The 5,000-nt window shown below is 39.7% G+C and overlaps 1 protein-coding gene across 2 annotated transcripts in view; it reads left to right on the top strand.

Moving 5' to 3' along the window:
- The window catches only part of LOC121371001 (protein kinase C-binding protein NELL1-like), a 96,566-nt gene that overhangs the window by 67,614 nt on the left and 23,952 nt on the right, over positions 1–5,000 (top strand). The gene's annotated exons all lie outside the window — the stretch shown is intronic.

The following is a 5,000-nucleotide window of genomic DNA, read 5'->3' as shown; positions in this document are numbered from 1 at the left end:
TATAACCAGCCTCTGTGGTACAGTAGTTACACATTATTAACCATAAGACTGGTAGGTACTGAGATCACATCCCAGATGGATCCCACCTTGAGGGAGTATTATTTCAGTTCATTTATTTTTGTGCATATATCCAATTCAGGTTTGACCATGCTGTCCTGGGAACAGATGTCAATGTTAGCTACCAGGGCTGTATGTTTACGACACCACTAGAGCACATCAATTTATTAATCATCGGCTATTGGATGTCAAACATATGGTTATTTTGACAGTCATAGAGAGGAAACCCGCTACATTTTTCCATTAGCAGCATGGGATCTTTTATAGGCCTATGCGCCATCGCACAGACAGGATAGGACATACCACAGCCTTTGATATACAGTGAAACCCCTCAATACCGGACATCCATGGGACCAAGTAAAATGTCCGGTTTTCAGAGGTGTCCGGTTTTCAGGGGTCTGCCTGGACGGAAATACCTTCTGTTCTCCATAAAATAGGGAAAGTGTTAAAGTGTTTTAAAACAAGAACAACAAGAATATGTTGAAAAATGGTGCATTTATGAGCATTTAGAAAAATAAAAACATCCATGGGAGTAATATTGAATAAAAAATACATTAAAAAGTCCACAAATTGTCAATCAATTATAAACCTCTCGTTTTTTGATGATATCTCCAACTGTTGATTTGCCAATACTAAACTTTTCACTCAAAGATCTTAACGTTGGTTTAGGTACAATTTCGAAACTTTTAATTATTTTGAGTTTATCATCGAGCGAGAGTTCAACACGGCGACGTTTAGCTGGACATTCCGTCATGTTGAAAATCGACATGAAAATGAAACACTACTAACATCTATTCGACTACGCAAAGCCAACATATACTTTTGCTTACTCTTTATTTCGCTAAACAAACGTTTAAAAAAAACCCAACACATTCCCTGTTATTTGTGTCAATCTTTGAAGCAAATCATGAGACATGTTTGTGAAGGATCACATTTAAGACCTTAAAACACACTCGTAACTTAATAAAGACATCTAACCCAAACCCGAACTCCGCTAATGTTAACCATAATTACAACACAATCAATGTGTTTACAGTAGTTAACTCCATACCAAAGCTTGCGATCAGTCCTTTTAATTGTTTATTGTCAAGTTGCTAATCTTGCCTGCTGAGCGGTACCTGTACTGTATGCAGCGGTGATTACACTAATAACAGCGATCTCGAGCATGCGCATATTGCACAAGCCATCAGTGTTCACAGACAGGTGGGCGCCATATTGATTGGTATCGGTTTGATCGTCCGGTTTTCAGGGGTAGGATTTACACTAAGTTGACACATTGGGACCGAATTGTTTGTCCGGTGTTCAGTTTAGAGGGGTTTCCGGTTTAGAGGGGTAAAATATAGTGTTAAAAGATGTGTAAATCACGGGACCGCGGAAAACGTCCTGTTTTGAGGGGATTCCGGTTTAGAGGGGGTCCGGTGTTGAGGGGTTTCACTGTACCAGTCATGGTGCACTGGCTGGAATGAGAAATAGCCCAATGGGCACACCGATGTAATAGACTAGTGGTTATAGCTGTTAGCTGTTAGTGGTTAGTGATAAAGAAGACATTGTGGCGACCTTTGCACTTTCCCATTTAGTCATTAAAATTCGCTCTGGATGTTAGTCAGTACCGGGGTGCATATCGAATATCTGCCAGCTTTAAGTGAATATTATAATGGATCAGTCTGGAGGTGCAAGGCCTTGATGCAGTACTGCCTTCTCCCTCACTAACCACCAACCATTTACCTTTGTCCTGGGCAGACAGTTCCCGATAGTGGAGGTGTGTGTAGGATGGCATGCTTGAACCTTAATTGGATGTAAGCATGGAAACTGAATTAAGATGAATTAATGAAATGCTTAGGATATTGTTTGTTGTTTGTTTATACACACCTCGGCTATCTCGACTGTTTGTCCAGGACAGTCAGTCGTTGGTTTGATTTTGGTTAGTGAGAAAGAAGTCACTGTAGTGACCTTACACCCAGACATTAAGTTGTTAAACTCACTCTGGGTGGGAGCTGTTACCGGGAGGTGAACCCAGTATCTACCAGTCTCAAGTCTGTGGTTTAATCACTACACCACTGAGGTCAGAGATGATGAGGATAATATGGGATAGTGTTTAAGTATAACTCCATTAATTAGTAAAATACAGTAAGTACCTCAGGACTTAGTTGTCTCACTGCCTGCAACAAATAGGTTAATACTGTTTTAGTTAATCTTACTAGGCTTTGCCTTTGAAATGTAAGCTGTGTGAATTATAGTAATGTGCAAATGATGTATTGCACTATATAATACTATTGTAGGTGATCTGCTAAAATTGGAGGTATATGGTTGTAATTTAAGATTTGTCTAATTAATGGTTTGCCTCATTAACTCTGTGAAGTCTTCAAGGCAAGTTCATCTCTGAGTTATTTACATTATCTGTACATCATTCCAAACAAATCATCCACTTTTAATATTGTTATAATGGAAAATCAGCTTAGACTAAACCTGGCATATTATAAAGTCATCCTTTTTAATAATGAAAATAAAAACAGGGCCATAATAACTGAGGACTATACCTTGCATGGGCATGGGATGGGATGGAACAGTTCCCACCTCTCACAAATAAAAAAGTGCTGTTTTATTTTAGAATTGTCAATAGCTGCATTTACTGGGTATGGCCCACAGCTTTCAAAGATAGGAGAGCATCACCACAAAACAACCCTGGACTGTACAGTTCATTTTATTTCAACTTATTTTCTTGCTTATATCCAATTAAGGTTCAAGCATGCTGTCCTGGACACACACATCAGCTATCTGGGCTGTCTGTTCAAGACAGTGGGTTGGTTGTCAGTGAGAGAGAAGAGGGTGTAGTGGTCATACACCTACCCATTGAGTTGTTAAAACTGACTCTGGGTGGGAGCCGGTACCAGGCTGCGAACCCAGTATCTACCAGTCTTATGTCCGATGGCCTAACCACAACACCATTAAGGCCGGTACGGACTGTACAATCCTCATGCTGTCTGAGCACTACATATACTGGTCAGTTGTCTGATGCATCACTCACAACAACTGCAGTGTGAAGATCACTTCATCCAGTAGTTCTTTATGTTGGCCCTTAATTATTTGCAATGTTCACATATTTAAGTTGCAAACTTTTCAGCTAAATAGCTAACAGCTGAGATGCATAATCTAAGTTGTTTTCATGGTTGTTTTCTGCATGACCACCCTGGTTGCAGCCTTTGTCTTCATCCATGTGGTTAAGGTTAAACGACTTTATTATTCGTAGAACTAGAGTCAAATGAAAAGTGCTAAGAAGTATACAGATCAATTCCTAAATATTCATTTTCTAATTAAGTAAATATTTTAGTTTATCCATATCTACTTTAGGTCCAGACACAATGGTCATATGTACAAACTTTAACATCACCAAAAGATTCTGTCCAAGTCTAAACGTTTTTAACATGCCCACATCCTTCAGGTTCGGGCATGTCCAGCCTGGCCTTTACCTCTGGTATGACCAGTGACTTGGTCCATCAAAGACCGATGTCTGGGTATGGGTACTCTTTTAACATGCCCCTATCCACTTAAAAGTTCAGGCACACCCATCCCAGGTTCGACCTCTGACTTCACCAGTGACCGATCTGGGACGGGAGGATGAGACAGATGTCATCTTATTTAGTGTCAGTTGAATATTATATAACCTGAGTGCCAAAAAGGGTTAAAATTACATCAGAAGCTGTTACGAATGCCCTGCACAGGCAATGGGTGGCTTTTAGCATCCATGTTGTTCCTCTTTAATGGATTTTGTCTAAATTAGCTCCCACAAGTTCTTAATTTAATGGGTTTTTCATAATTACTTCCAGCAATGGGGGAGATGCTGATAAAGAGATAATCCCCCTTCCACCTATTATGTCGGAGAACCCTTCAGAAGACAGTCCTTGATTGGATGCTGATAGGAAACAAGTGTATAATTTCCCAAAGTTGTTGTACAGCCCAGTTGATTGACTAGCGGTAATTGTGTTATAGCGGGTGAGACGCAGTTTTTCTTACACCGGTGGCCACGTTCCTCAAAGACCAGCACCTGTGGTTGGTGCGGAGGAAACTGTCTGCTGTAATAGCTACCTCACTAATGGAGGCCTCCTCCAGGTCTTTCCATTTGACTCCCCTAATTACAGAAATTAGTAGCGTAAATAAAGTGTGTGTACATATGGTTGGTGTGTGTTTGTTTAGTCAGTAAGGTTGAGTTGGATATAGACTTAAATCTATGTTTTGAAATAAAGCACTACACAAACTTCAAAATACTGGTGTATTGTTCACAAATTTCTTTTTTTTAAATTGTATTGGTCACTGAATAAGATTAATCATGAATTTGACATGACAAATTATTTTGTATTTATAAAACATACCATAACCACAATTGTTATTGACTGGCCTCAGTGGTTCCCCACCCCCTCCCCCATCCCATCCTAGGAGTTGATCACTGGCAATGTCACAGGTCAAACCCGGGATGGGCATGCCTGAAACGTAAGTAGACATGGGCATGTTAAAAGAGTACCAATCCCCCGTACTGACCTTGGTGGTGTCATGGTTAAGCTATTGGACCTAAGACTGGTAGGTACTGGGTTTGCAGCCATTACTGCCTCCCTCCCAGAGCGAGTTTTAAAGACTCAATGGGTAGATATAAAACCACCACATAGACTTCTCTCTCACTCACCCCTAACAACTAAACACTAACCCAGACAGACAGCCCAGATAGCTGAGGTGTGTGTTCAGGACAACATGCTTGAACCTTAATTTGAAATATGCTGAAAAATAAATTAAAATGAATTAATAAATGAATTCTTATTTATTTTTTATTTTTTTTATTTTTTTTAATTTGACATGCACGGAGATAAACCTCCATAGATGCAGTTATGAATGACCCAAAATCAATTTGTTAGGCTAGACATTCAACTTTGTGGAATTATTGTCTCCTATTTGTG

The sequence above is a fragment of the Gigantopelta aegis genome, chromosome 4 (assembly GCF_016097555.1).
Source record: "Gigantopelta aegis isolate Gae_Host chromosome 4, Gae_host_genome, whole genome shotgun sequence".
In the NCBI taxonomy this organism is placed as follows: domain Eukaryota; kingdom Metazoa; phylum Mollusca; class Gastropoda; order Neomphalida; family Peltospiridae; genus Gigantopelta; species Gigantopelta aegis.
This window is presented reverse-complemented; position numbering and strand designations above follow the sequence as displayed.